At 48.1% G+C, this 14,744-nt stretch overlaps 1 protein-coding gene across 1 annotated transcript in view; it reads right to left on the reverse strand.

Moving 5' to 3' along the window:
• Positions 1–5,270, reverse strand: part of LOC121439324 (WAS/WASL-interacting protein family member 1) — a 98,156-nt gene extending 92,886 nt beyond the window's left edge. The window contains exon 1 of the mRNA XM_041639811.1: positions 5,045–5,270. The gene's annotated coding sequence lies outside the window, so the exon portion shown is untranslated. The remainder of the gene's footprint in view (positions 1–5,044) is intronic.
• Between the last annotated feature and the right edge of the window lie 9,474 nt (positions 5,271–14,744).

The raw sequence follows: 14,744 nt of genomic DNA on the forward strand, positions 1-14,744 counted from the left end.
AATGAGCTCTGAGACCAGGAGCCACGCTTACCACTGCAGTGTGCAGGAATGAGCTCTGAGACCAGGAGCCACGCTTACCACTGCAGTGTGCAGGAATGAGCTCTGAGACCGGGAGCCACGCTTACCACTGCAGTGTGCAGGAATGAGCTCTGAGACCGGGAGCCACGCTTGCCACTGCAGTGTGCAGGAATGAGCTCTGAGACCGGGAGCCACACTAACCACTGCAGTGTGCAGGAATGAGCTCTGAGACCAGGAGCCACACTAACCACTGGTACTGAAGAGATGTGTGCTCCCACTTAGCTCTGCTCTTACAGGATAGCAGCAAAGTCTATCATCTCTATCTTCATACAGATTTGTGACCAATCTGAAAAATCTGTAGAACTCACCATGCAAATGCAGAGAAGACGGTCAGATGGGGATGGGAAGTAGTTTAGCTGAAGCCCAGGATGAGAGAGTGCTGTGGAATAAGACTAGGGACAGGCTAGGAGTCAAAGGAGCAAGGCCTGGGAGAAGACTGCCCAGGTCTGAATGCTAACCCTGCCACTGGCTGTACAGCTTGACCTCAGGTTCCACTTAAACAAAAATCTCGCATGGTTGCATGAATACGAAATAAACCAGCTAAAAGACATGTGAGTGGCACTGGTAGAGGAAGGGGGAGGGGAGGAAGAAGGGATAAAGGAAGGGGGAAAAAGGAAAAGAAAGGACTGGAGGGGCTGAAGAGACGGCTCAGCACCCATGCAGTGGCCCGCAACCATCTGTAACTCCAGTTCCGTGGGATCCAACCTGCTCTTGGGCCTCCAAAAACAGCTGCATTCGTGTGGTGCACAGCCATACATTTCTCCAGTCCCTGGATTATTTCATTAGAAGATTTGAAGTTTCACTCACTTAAATTAATATAGTTGAGCTTAACTGCAGCTCAGTGATAGAGTCCTGCCTAGCGTGTCCAAAGTCCTGTGTTCAAATCTCAGCGCCACAAAAAAAAAAAAGTTTAAACTGATATAACTGAGAGATAAAGGGGAATCAGAAGAAGAAATGAGTTGTACTAAAAAACAAAAGGCTTATTCAAAGAGGAAAAATACATTTATAGTAAACAACATTAAAATGTTACATAGTGACACAATCTTAGGCGAATCACAGCAATCAAAGCTATAATACAAAAATTATATATATACATAGTTACATCTCCTGTTAATTTCACCTGTGTTATTTGAGTAGCAAAGTTTACTGCTTTTGACTTCTCAATAACAATGGCCAGACTCTGTAATGCCACAAGAAACAACAGCATTCTGACCACTGGGCCTGGGTTCCATACCTGAGATCAAAGCATCTTTGCCTGAGGCAGGCAGTCCACTACACTGGTTATTCTCAGCTCCCATCGGCAGGGGCTACCATGTCTACCACAACATGAAAGCCAGTATTTCCCGGTGTCAAAGGACTAAGAAAATGATGCATGCTGTCTTTACATTCCCTGTGCTTAACCTGTCCTCAAAACCTCAGCAGAGAAGACTCCACGGGGCGCACAGATACTGCAGCACCTAAACACCAAGATTATTCTCCTCCTTAGGGCTACATGGTAGATAGGAAACAGGTGATAAACCCCGGAGAGCCAAGAGATTGGTGGTATGTTAATTTATGCAAAAAGCAGCTCCTATATGCAGGCTATTTTGTGGTGTATACACTAATAGTGACTCTAATAATGTTAATGATAACAGCCCACAAACACCGACAGCACCATCGTATACAACCTGTTAAGTAGACCAGGTGCAGGGCCACACCTGAGCCTCACAGCAATCCTCCAGGTAGAGACTGTTGCTCTCATTTTAGGGGTAAAGAGATAGAGACCTGGTAAGACAGGGTACTTAGCAGACACAAGATTGAGTAGACTTCATGGTCCAGGCAATAACACGGGAACTGTACTCGGTACACACCACATCCACCTGGGGCTCACGAAAACTGAAACCTCTAAGGCTCACGCACAAAATTCCAGTACCAGCCGGGTGGTGGTTGGCGCACGCCTTTAATCCCAGCACTCGGGAGGCAGAGGCAGGCGGATCTCTGTGAGTTCGAGACCAGCCTGGTCTACAAGAGCTAGTTCCAGGACAGGCTCCAAAACCACAGAGAAACCCTGTCTCAAAAAAAAAAAAAAAAAAAAAATTTCAGTACCCAAGAGGCAGAAGGAGGAAGAGAGCCCAGGTTCAAGGCTAGTCTGGTCTACATTGCAGAGAGCCCAGGTTCAAGGCTAGTCTGGTCTACATTGCAGAGAGCCCCAGGTTCAAGGCTAGTCTGGTCTACATTGCAGAGAGCCCAGGTTCAAGGCTAGTCTGGTCTACATTGCAGAGAGCCCAGGTTCAAGGCTAGTCTGGTCTACATTGCAGAGAGCCCAGGTTCAAGGCTAGTCTGGTCTACATTGCAGAGAGCCCAGGTTCAAGGCTAGTCTGGTCTACATTGCAGGTTCTAGGCCAGCCACAGTCATCTATCATGACCCGGTCATAAACAAATCACAAAACAAAACTTCCACCCCGCACTCCACACTCACAGAATTAGGCCTTTGTGAGCTTCTAGTCACACATGGCCAAGGACCAGACTACGCCACACTAATACACACCTTAGCAGATGATACTACTTAACTCACTGAAGGGACTCTCAGAGTTTTTATTATTCAAAAGTATACATGAGTCAGAGTTAGTGATCTCAACCTGACTGTAATTCCCACGGGGTGAAGAGCAACTCACATTTGCTAGGGCTGGGCAGCACAATGAGGCGCCATGAGGAAGTCCTTTGTCCCCGGGAAGTGAAACCAGGAGTGTTTCTCAACGGAAGCGGGCACGGTGGGACAGCATATGAATGTGCCTATTAATCTTTCCATGGAAAGCACACAGAAAATGATAATTGCTAAGGGAACGAACCCAGGATGGACAGAGTCCCACCAGCTGGAAGTAATTTCTCTCCTCGCCATCCCTGAGCGTGTGTCCTCTACCCTTCTCCACCTTACCACGTTGGCCTTGCAGTCAAACTGTTTCAAAACAAGGTTGTCTACGCTGATGGGAAGCACCAGGTACAAGCCCTTCTGTGCTAAACTCTCCTCTACCAACAGAGGGCATGACTAAATCTTCCAGCAGAGAGACCCTCCCTCAGTGCTCAAAAAGCAGCCCGCTTGATACCAACTGCGACCCAACTGGCATCTGTGGGGTCCGTGGCCTAACTACACGGGCTGCTGGAAACCAGCTGCAGAGGGCCCTCTGTATGGAAATCATTAGAACTCTGGTCGACTCCATTGGAGGACAGGAGGCCCCTGGAAGGCCACAGCTCTGGGAGACAGATTCCCAGGTTCTTAGGAACGAAGGGTTACAGCAACAGACAAAAAAACGCTCTCGAGAACCTTTATTCTTCCAGTTTCGATGTGGAACGCGAACATCTTTAAAATCACAGCTCTAGGTAGACACACACTTAGATAGCAAAGACAGTGACAAAGACACCAATCGCCCTGCAGTTCGCTTCTGCGCCTGTGTCTTGGTGTTCCACGATGCTCAGTGACCAGTTACCCGTGTGTCGAACTGCTTCCTGCTGTTTCACACCCCGCTATTCTACTATATCCTCACGCCCTGTAATTTAACAACTGTCAAGATTATCAATCCATTCATTTCTGAATGAGGCTCGGGTCACATGGAAAACCTAAGGGCTTTAGGAAGTAGCCAAGCACACAGTGGAAAATGTGTGAAATGAACAACCGGCTCCAGCTGGATACACCTTCATTCCCGGAAGGTCCTGGAATTCCATCTTGCGTACAAATCTAAAAGCGCTCACGAGATTCCCAGGGAGGAAAGGTAAGGCAGGGTTTGGGTAGTACCAGGGAAGATGTGATGCTGCTGAGCTGCTGCAAGAACATTTGCAAAGCCTTGTCTGACACTCACAGACGCATGTACGATCTATACAGTGTGACGCCCTTATGTCTGGGAGACCCAACCTTGGGATGACAACTGGCAGGTGAGTGGGGTGGGGGGCAGTGTCCCAAGCACTGTAAGATAAGGGCTGATGTGATTGTTGATGCAAGGTTTTCTCTGAGAAGTCAAAAGGTCATCTACAAACTGAAACAGAAAATGTCTTTAGGCTATTTACCCATTATTGAAATAAGCATTTTTGAGGAGGTAAAATCTATCTATCAATGACTCCAAAAGAAACTGCAGTCATCAAATTGTGTGGAAAGTACTCAAAGAAAACCTACCCAGGTTGCACACACGTCCACCGTCCCTGTGGGTCCCCGAGGCTACCTGCAGCCCAGAACAGGATTGGAGAGACATGAAGAGCAAGAAAGATCCAAGACAGACTAGCAGTTTTCAAAGGAAGACCTAACCTGCTCACTGGAGAGAACCTGAGGGGCTAGGAGCCCATAGCCCAGGCTGAATATTCCTTAGAGATTAAGCAGGACCTAGTCAAACCAGGTTCCACATAGACACACCTTTTGTTACTCTGAGTTCAAAGTCTAGCCACAAACTGAGGATCTGGGTCATCCCTATTGGATTTCCCTTACACTAGCAAGTTTAACAGTTCTTTCTTTTAAAAGGAAAGCATGCCAAAGTAGGGGGTGCGAGAATGAAGGGAAGCTGTCCCAGACTTGGGGAGAGGCCCCGAGCGCAAAGCCCTGACCCGAGCTGGCCGCGCTTCAGGAGCAGACACAGGCACCTAGGGCGTGCACAGACTCGGGGTCCGGATGCCTGGGACCATTGAAGGGGAAGTCAAGTTCTGCAATCCACACGCCACAAAGTCACCCGCCCTCGGCGGAGCTAGGGGCTGCAGATGCGGCGTCCGGGCATCGCGGGAAGACCGCGGTGAGATCCAATTCGGACCGCGGACAGCCCCGGGTCCCTGCAGCCCAGCAGCGCTCAGCGGGGAGCGCAGCGTCCAATGCCCTCGGCGGCTGCCGTCCCTTCCTCCCTCGCGGGCGGTACCGCGGGCCCGGGTTGGGACCGCGGCCCCGACATCCCGCCCGTGCACCCCCCAAATCCGTGGACCCCTCGTCCTGCATGGCGGGGCGCGGCTCTCTTACCGCGCGGCGGCTCCAGGCGGCTCCTCGGTCCCGCGGCGCGCGGGGCATTTTTTTTCTGGCAAACTTTCTGGGTCCGCAGGGCAGAGCCGGGGAGGGCAGGAAAAGCGTTCCGCGTCGGGAGGCTGCGACCATCCGGGAACTTCGCCGAGAAGTGAGCCCTCCCCCTCGGCCCGCGTCCTCCCCCTACGGCCCCCGCCACACGCGGACGCCCAGGCCGCCGCTGGCCCTTCGCCCTTCGCCCTCGCCGCGCCCTGCCCGCCGAGGCCGGCGGGACCGCAGCCCGGGCTGGGCTCGACCCGGGGCGGAGACCGAAGGGTCCGGACCCGCGTGCGCCCAGGAGCCGGACCTGGAAGGGGTAGCCTACCGAGGGCGCAGTCCCTGGCGACTTGCCAGGCCTCCGGGTGGAGTCCTCTCATCCTCCTCATCTCCACTACGCTCCCAAACCAGAGGACCCGCTTTGAGAACCTTAAAAGTTCCAAGTCACTTCAAAGTTAGATCTTAAAATGGAGTGGAGCCCACTGAGACCCAAGGGCCACGCGCGTCCCATTCCCCACCCACTGGGAGCGCACTGCTCTTCCCATGTTAAGATGACAGTCGGTTGGGATTCTCGGAGTTGTTTTTGTTTGTTTGTTGTTGTGGTTTTTGCCGCCTACTTCTGAAAACATGGAAAAACTAAGCGCGAGTGTAAAGAGAAAACCCAGTCCCTTCTACATGACTCTCGCCAGTTCCTAACACCATCACCATCCGTCCTCAAAGGCAAGTTAACACTAGGATGACACTTTAGAAGATGGAGCAGAGGCAGGCGGATCTCTGTGAGTTCGCGGGCAGCCTGGTCTACAAGAGCTAGTTTCCAGTCTCCAAAGCTACAGAGAAACCCTGTCTCGAAACAAACAAATCAAAACAAAACAAGACGGTGCATTTGAAAAGACAAAAACAAATGATGGTCCGTATAATAACAATACAATATAAAAAACATACTGTAAAAATATCAAGACGATGTAGCTCTCTGAGTAAAGGCGGCAAAGCTTCGAGAAGGTCCGCTTCAGAATTTGGCATCAAGAATATCACTTCAGCGTTTCTGTGCTGCACCATTTCCATGTGTGTGCGTTCTGACTTTGACACGCTTCTGACAGATGTGATTACCATGGGAAGACAATGACATGGGCCAAGGCTCCTAATCTCCTATTGGCTATTTTGGTAGGGGTCCCTAAATGCACTCATCTTGTTTTGTTGCTGTTTTAGGTCTCGCAATGATCTCCAGGCTGGGAACAAGCTCCCACAGTTAGCTGTATTCATCTACGGATCGTTCTACAATTGCCTCTTATTTATGCATTGCTTTAATGCACATAGGTGTTTTGCCTACAAATATGTCTGTGCTTCGTGTGTATGCCTGGCGCCACATAGGCCATAAGAAGGTGTGAGATCTCTTGAGAATGGAGTTACAGACTGTTGGGAGCCACCAAGTAGATGCTGGGAATCCAGCTAGTGGCCTCTGTAAGAGCAGTAGGTGCTCGTAACCGCCGAGCCGCTCCTTCAACTCTGGTCCCCATTCTGGAGGCTGAGTTTGGATCTTTCCCTGTGTTAGCGGTATGTGGCTGCCAACAACACAGGAAATCCATGAGGAAGGTGAATAAGCTGTTCTCTGCCGTGTGCTGTCGCTAAGCAGTGCTAAGTACCCGGTACTTAATATAGTAGATGATAGTCACAAATGCCAGAAAAGGGGGCTCACCTACCTTGCTGGATTCTCCCAGACACCTTGGGAAATAGGCATCTGTCTCTATTTTACACACAGGAACGGTACCCCAGGGAACTTGGCTGACCTGTATGTGAATTCAGGTTATTATAACACTAATATCTTTGCTTCGACCACCACGTCAGAAGTCTCTTGACTTCATCTGTTCCACCTCTGAGCCATTACTGGTACGAATGACCTGACTTAAGATCCCTTAATGCCAAGCGACAAAGGAAAAGTATGTTGTTACGTGCATTAGTAAAGAATTGCTGGTGCCCAAGCAGATCTGGCTACAGCTCCTTGGGAGCCTGGGTCCTGTCTCCTGGATGGATGCAGGAAGGATGTGAACTGAGCACTGTGCTAGGCCAGGGGATGCTGCAGAGAATCAGGAAGTGCTGGGGAGGACCGTGTCTGCAGGCTGCTTTGTACCACATGGGTGCTCAGAATATTTAATAGATATATTCAAAGCTGGAAGGAGTATGCTCCTGAGAACTGGTTATTTTTCTTCCTGACACTACACCTTATTTTTAAAAAATCTACCTGTAGACAGAGTTGAATACGGCAATATTTAAACCTCTAGGAGAGCAAAATCAGCAAATATTTTCACTCTACTTTTTTCTTTCTTTCCTAAAAATATGTGCTTGTTCTAAACAATTTGAACACTTGATAAACATAAAACACAGAAAGTGAAAGTCACCTACAGTGCCATCTAGAGATAACAATGATTTGTGATTTCCCGTGTTTTTCCTGTGGACTTTTATTGCTTTTTAAATCACACATAGGCATAAATCACACACGCATGCACACACACACACACAAAGAGGCACACACATGCATGCACACACATACACACACAAAGAGGCACACACACGCATGCACACACACACAAAGAGGCACACACATGCATGCACACACATACAGACACACAAAGAGGCACACACATGCATACACACACACAAAGAGGCACACAATGCATGCACACGCATGCACACACGCATGCACTCGCTGAATAAGCAGTTATTGAAGGCCAGGTGAATAGGATCAAACTGTACATTTCCTGGTGAATAATCTATTGTATTGATTTTCTGCTTCTATGTGGAATTGTCGTAAATTTATCAGCTTACAGCCACATCCATTTATTAGAGGGCCTTCAGTAAGTCAGCACGGTGTGCCTGCGGTCTCTGTTCAAAGGCCGAGTTCTTGGTGAGAGGTACTGGAGGGAATCTACTTCCAGGCAACTCAGGCCGCTGGTAGAATTAAGTTCCCTACTGAGATCCAACTGAGGCCTGGTGTCCTGAGCTGTCAGCTTCAAGGTTGCGATCTGCCCTCGGGGGCCAGCATGGTCTACATGACCGATCTTCATCTTCACAGCCAGGAACAGAGACTCTCCTTGTGCAAACTCTAATTACTCCCATGTTTGCCAGGATAGCCCACTGAAGGTGATTCCCCTGTCTTAAACTCGATGTGAAATCCCTTCACAGCAGCATCCAGATGGGCGCCAGTTGGAATAGCGAGTGGAAACGCTAGGGACGACGGAACTCTCATAGGTGTGACAGTTTGCCTTCCCATCCCCCAGGTCTCAGCAAATCTACTGCATCATTTTTTAAAGCTACATATTTTTCACTGTTTTATGAACCACAACCCAGCCAAATGGCCTATTGTGGACATTTATATTGCTTCTCATTGGCTTACCACTTCATACACAGCAATCATTCATAATCTTAAGTGCTTGTGTACCTGTGAAGTTCTCTAACTAGAAATCTAATCTAATCTAATGAAATTAATACCATAACTTACAGAAACAACTTCCACAAGCAAGTAGGATTGCAAGTTGGGAAGGAGCTGTGTCTTTTTTTCTTTTTCAAATATTTTTGGTGCATTTTATTTACTTATTTGTGCGTGTGAAAGGAAGTGTGTGTCTGTGTGTGTCTGTGTGTGTCTGTGTGTGCACATGCCATGCCCCACAAGTGTGGGTCAGAAGACAGTCTGCAGGATCTGCTCTCTCCCTCTACAATGTGGGTCCTGGGGACTGGACTCAGGTTTTCAGGCTTGGTGGCGAACATCTTCACCTGCTGAGACAACTTCCTGGTAAAGATTGTACCTTTGAATAAATTCTGATGCTGGCCTTGTTAGTCCACTTGATCAAATCACGAAGTATGTATGTGACTAGCAGAGTACACCTCTGGTGCATTTTCAGAAATGGTTCTATTACAGCAGCAGAGATGAGTTTAGAGCAGAAATAAGACTGGGGGCTGGAGAGATGGCTCAGAGGTTAAGAGAACTGGTTCCTCTTCCAGAGGACCCATGTACAAAACCCAGTACCAACATAATGGCTCACAACCATCTGTAACTCCAGTCTCAGGGGATCCAATGCCCTAGTCTGGCCTCTTGGTACATTGCACACATGCACACCAAATACCCATACACATAAAATGAAAATAAATCTTTAGAAATAAAACTGAAAAACTTGTAGTTTGCTCAGAAAAGGGGCACATGTAAAGCTGCGGGTAGGCAGGCCTGGTTGTCAAAGAGATTAGAACAACCAAAAGGAAGCCATGGACCTTGAACTGATATAAAAGGTCCCGTGTCCTGCACAGGTTATACCTGGAAATCTGATTGGGGCAGCAGGAGACTGAAGAACAGACATACAGACACACATACGGAAGAGCAGACATACAGACACACATATGGAAGAGCAGACATACAGACACACATGGAAGAACAGACATACAGACACACATACGGAAGAGCAGACATACAGACACACATATGGAAGAGCAGACATACAGACACACATATGGAAGAGCAGACATACAGACACACATGGAAGAACAGACATACAGACACACATGGAAGAACAGACATACAGACACACATATGGAAGAGCAGGCATACAGACACACATATGGAAGAGCAGACATACAGACACACATATGGAAGAGCAGACATACAGACACACATATGGAAGAGCAGACATACAGACACACATATGGAAGAACAGACATACAGACACACATATGGAAGAGCAGACATACAGACACACATATGGAAGAGCAGACATACAGACACACATATGGAAGAACAGACATACAGACACACACATATGGAAGAGCAGACATACAGACACACACATATTGAAGAACAGACATACAGACACACATATGGAAGAACAGACATACAGACACACATATGGAAGAACAGACATACAGATACACATATGGAAGAACAGACATACAGACTCACATAGGGAACAGCAAGCATACAGACACACATATGGAAGAGCAGACATACAGACACACATATGGAAGAGCAGACATACGGGCACACATATGGAAGACCTGGGGTTGGCAGGTTGGGTGGGTTGCATGCTCTGATGGAGCCACACTGACTATGCAACAACCTGGAGCCTCAGCAAGTCTATTATATGCAACACAGAAGGAGGTGTCAGCTGGTCTCAGGGTCTCTGTAGGGACGCAGTTGGGCTCAGTCATCAGGAGGAAGAAGCCGCCATAGTCAGTTTTTGCGCACGCTGGTGTACGGTTCACGAACTGCCATTCCACTTGCCTCACCTGAGGAAGGCTTTGGCACGCCCCTGGATCTGAGGCATTGGAGTCCTTCACGTGGCTGTGGCCGTGCCAGTCAATACACACTCGCTCATAACGCTTAGCACATCCACTCAAGGCTCCCTCAGCGTCCTGCAGGATAGAAAGATTCTTTGAGGACATCTTAGAAATTGCCCAGACCCCTCCATTATAGGATCAAGGACTAAAACAGTAAGCTCATTTGGAAGATTTTCCTTTGAGAACAGAGCTTCTGAAATGTTCCTCTTGCCCAGAGCTATAGTTGAGGTTGTTTCATTCGTTCCCGGCTGCCCAGACCCAAAATAATCACACAAAAAGAAACTATACTATTTGCAATACTGTTTGGCCAATAGCTTAAGCATATTTCTAGCTAGCTCTTATATTCTAAACTAACCCATCTCCATTAATCTGTGCATCAGGTCACGCCTACTGGCAAAGTTCCAATGGGCTCCAGTGGGGACATCTGTCTCCTGCGGTGGCTACACGACTTCCCTCTACTCTGCCTTCTTTCTCCCAGCATTCAGTTTAGTTTTTCCACCTGGCTCTATTCTGCCCTGTCATAGGCACAAGCAACTTATTAACCAGTGGCCTTCACAGCATACAGAGGGGAATCCCACATCACAGAGCTGCCTAGGAAATTGTTACCCTAGGAATAGTTAGCTCAGCCATCTGAGTACTCAGAGGCTTAAGTGTGGTTCAGGGGAGCTCAGTTACATTCCTGGCAGGGGGACACCTTGGCACTGTCCACATGATGCTGATTTAATGGACATAGAGAAGGCAAGAGTAATGGGATCATGGAGACTTCCACCCAGATTTCAGAGGAAGGAGTGGGAGGCCAGACAGTGTGTAGGAGGCTCAGGAAGTGGGCAGGCAGCCCCACAGGAGGGGATGCATAAAGCTGAAGATGCAATGGAGACTCCAGGAAGCCAGAGATGCCAGAACCATGGGACATCTGGAGAAGTGCTGCCAACTCGGAGCAGAATCAGCTTCAATCAGGCCATATGGGCTGCGGATGGTAGAACCAAAGGGTGGGGCTGCCCAAGCCTGTAGGAGCTCACACCCCACCACCTGTGGTGCCAGACCGAGGTGATGCTCCCTCTGTGCCTCTGGGCCAGGGATGAACCGTTTGTTTGTTTGTTTGTTTGAATCTCACAGGAACCTTTGAAGTTGAAATTTGAACAGTCTTTGGGGACCCTTGGAGATGGACTAACTGCATCCCGATATGAACATGAACCCTTTGGGGTCCAAAGGCAGAATGCCCTGGTTTGAATGTGCAATGCCCTCTACAAGTTCAGGGGCTGCCTGATTCCTTACAGCTGCCTGGCTTTAGGGCAGTGTCCGCATCTGAGCATTATGGGCTAATCAGTGGATTACTCCCTTGGTAGACTCAGAACATGATGACATTAGCAGATCGTAAAAATTTGGAGTCAGGGCCTACTTGGAGAAGACAGGTCGGTGGTGTGTGTGTTCAATGGCTGTCTCTTATCCTATCCCCTTCCTGGGTTCCCTTTCTCTGTCCACCATGAGGCAAAAACTTACTCCTCTAAATTGAAGGGGGGGAGCATGTTATGTCACAGCAATGCGAAGTCCCTTTAACATCTCCCAGGCCTAATATGGATCAGAGCGACTCTTTTCCTAAAAGAGAGTAAGAGTGGACACCAGAGATGGAGACCACAGTCTCTTTTTAAACTTCTCTTTGACTCTCCATCACTGTGTCGTTCTGCTTGTTAGACATCCCTTAGGTAGGCGTGATGGCACAGGCTTATTATTCCAGCCTCTTCTGGGCTGAGGCAGGAGGATCGTGAATTTAAGACCAGTCTGGGCAACACAGTGAGGACTTCTGTTTCAAATTGAGAAAGAAGAGGTCATTCAATCCAGATGACCTTTAAGGTGAGGGTGGGTCACAGGGATGCAGGCACGGTATCATCATGATGGAAGCTTCCCTCCAGTTTCCTGTGACCGTGTTTGAGTTAAAACTTGAAAATAATATACGTGGTGACGTTTTCTAGTAAGCACTCACGACAGTTTATTATTAGCATTCGCCATTGTTTTGCTATTATTAGCATCATTCTATATTGATTGTGCCCGTCTTCGTGCTTGACTTAGGATCATAATTAAGAACAAAGAATGGTATTTAAAAGGAAGCTGTTGTTTGCATGGTGGTGCAGGGAGTTTCTAGCAAGAAGCAGAAATCTGCCTAGACAAGGTAACGTAAGAAGTCATTAAACAGGGATAACAGAGATGCTTAGGAAAGGGGCTGGGACTGGTCCATGCTCCAGAGTGAGAACAGCAGGGACTGGCTGCTATTCCTAGGGCTGAAAGAGAGGCCAATTAGCCAGAATTGGAGGGGGTGGGGAAGTGTCTTAAAGAGAGACCTCCGGCACGTGACAGTCGGCTACATAGTGACGCAGGGCCATAACGACCCAGCAAGTTTGGGATTAATGTCTGCTGAGTGTGTCTGAGAGCCAGAGGACAAGGGAACCATGATACTGCTCAGGTTTTCTTGATTAGGGCAAGGTGGAGATTGGAGACTGTGGATTACAGGGGCTGATGGAAGCTGTCTTGCTGGACAGCGTACCTGTTCAGTGACAGAGCATTTCCTAGGGATTTGAGGTGTAGTCCCTTCATATGAAGGAGAAAAAGAAGCTTCTGGATTTCCAGAGCAGTGGTCTTGAAGGGGTGGTGTCGAGGGAACGATACAGGGCTTTTGATGTCGTCATTTGCTTAGGTAACCCCTACACACAAGACCTGACCTTTACGTCAGTGAGGGTTTAAACTGACCCGAGGGTGTAGCTTAGTGGTACAGCTCCTGCCTAACACACATGATCCCAGCACTGCCAAACCCATCAGATAAACAAAACACAGCACAAGCTCATAGCTGGCAGACTGGTCCGGAGGAGGTTCCTCCGTAATCTCACGTGGGCTCTGTTTTATTTTAGCTAGGGAACTTATGTAATGACGCAAAAGGCTTTTGTTTTGCTCATACCTTCTGCTTACACAACTGATGGCTGACTGATGTGGTGTGACCCCAAGGCTCACTAGTGAGGAGCCCGTGCATCCTGCTGAAGGCTGGATAGACCTATGGACAGTCAAAAGTACAGTGTGTCCAGACATCATCCTCCAGGCGAGGCAGCTCTGAGAGATGGTGAGAAGCAGCTCCAACTGAGGTTCAGAGAGCAGTAAAAACTTACTATGGTGACAAAGAGGTGGGGATACCCTTCCTGGTGTCTATAGTCATGGGGAGCTCCTGTGGAAATCTCAATTTTCTCAGTCCACGTTCTGTTTCATGCATGTATATAACGTATTACGATTATATCCGTCCCCATTAGAGTGTCTCCTCTTCTCCACTCGTGGTGAAACCTTTCTTCCACACAAGTGACCTCCTAACACATCCCTTTTCCCTTTCTTGTGGTCCACTGAATATAATTATGATTTCTTGCATAGTCTTGGGGGAGGGGTTGTTTACTGGCAGATGGGCAGCTAACCAATGGCTGTACCACTGAAGAAAATGTCTCCCTCATCTCAGGGCTTTGGAATAGTTAGTTCCACACTTTCAGACTGTAGAAGTACAGAACACTGCAAAGGTCAAACAGGGTTAAATTTATTTAAATTATGTGTTATGGCGATTGCCATTTACTTTTATTATTAATAATGTATTTAGTTTATTTCATATTTATGAGTATTTTGCCTGCATGTATGTATGTACATCACATGCATGCCTGGTGCTTACAGAGATCAGAAAAAGATCTCACATTCCCTGAAACTGGAGCTACAGATGGTTGCGAGCCACTGTTTGGGTGCTGGGAACTGAACCTGGGCCCTCTGCAAGAGTAGCCAGTGCTCTGAGCCATCTCTCCAGCCCTTCATTTTTTAAATGTGATGATGTTGTTAAAACAAGGGTATTCTGGATGACGAGGGAGCTGGAGAGATGACTCAGTAGTTAAGAGCACCGGCTATTCTCCTGGAGGCTCTGGGTTTGAGTCCCAGCACCCCCATGACAGCTCAAACCATCTGTAACTCCAGTCCTAAGGGATCCAGCGCCCTCCTCTGGCCTATCTAAGCACCGCATGTGTATGGTAAACAGACATGTGTGTAAAAATAATAAATAAAATGTTTACATTTTTAAGGTAAATATTTAAAGAGGTGAGAACATTATCCCCAGAGCACTGTGAAGAATTAGGGACAAGAGACAGAGACACGGACCTCTAGTCACTGGTAAGAAGCCCTTTATTCAATAGCCCCACAGAGGCTTATATACCCAACAGTCAGGTGGGCCAACAGGTGAAAACCTTATCCTCTGATCCTCAAGGCCAAGGCAACCCGTGCTCGTGAAGCAGAGCTGGTAAACAACTTTGACGCAGCTTTCAGTAACTCAAATCAGAAGGAA

The sequence above is a fragment of the Microtus oregoni genome, unplaced genomic scaffold, assembly GCF_018167655.1.
Source record: "Microtus oregoni isolate MIOR12 unplaced genomic scaffold, Mior012 000060F_ref0000265, whole genome shotgun sequence".
Taxonomy (NCBI): Eukaryota; Metazoa; Chordata; class Mammalia; order Rodentia; family Cricetidae; genus Microtus; species Microtus oregoni.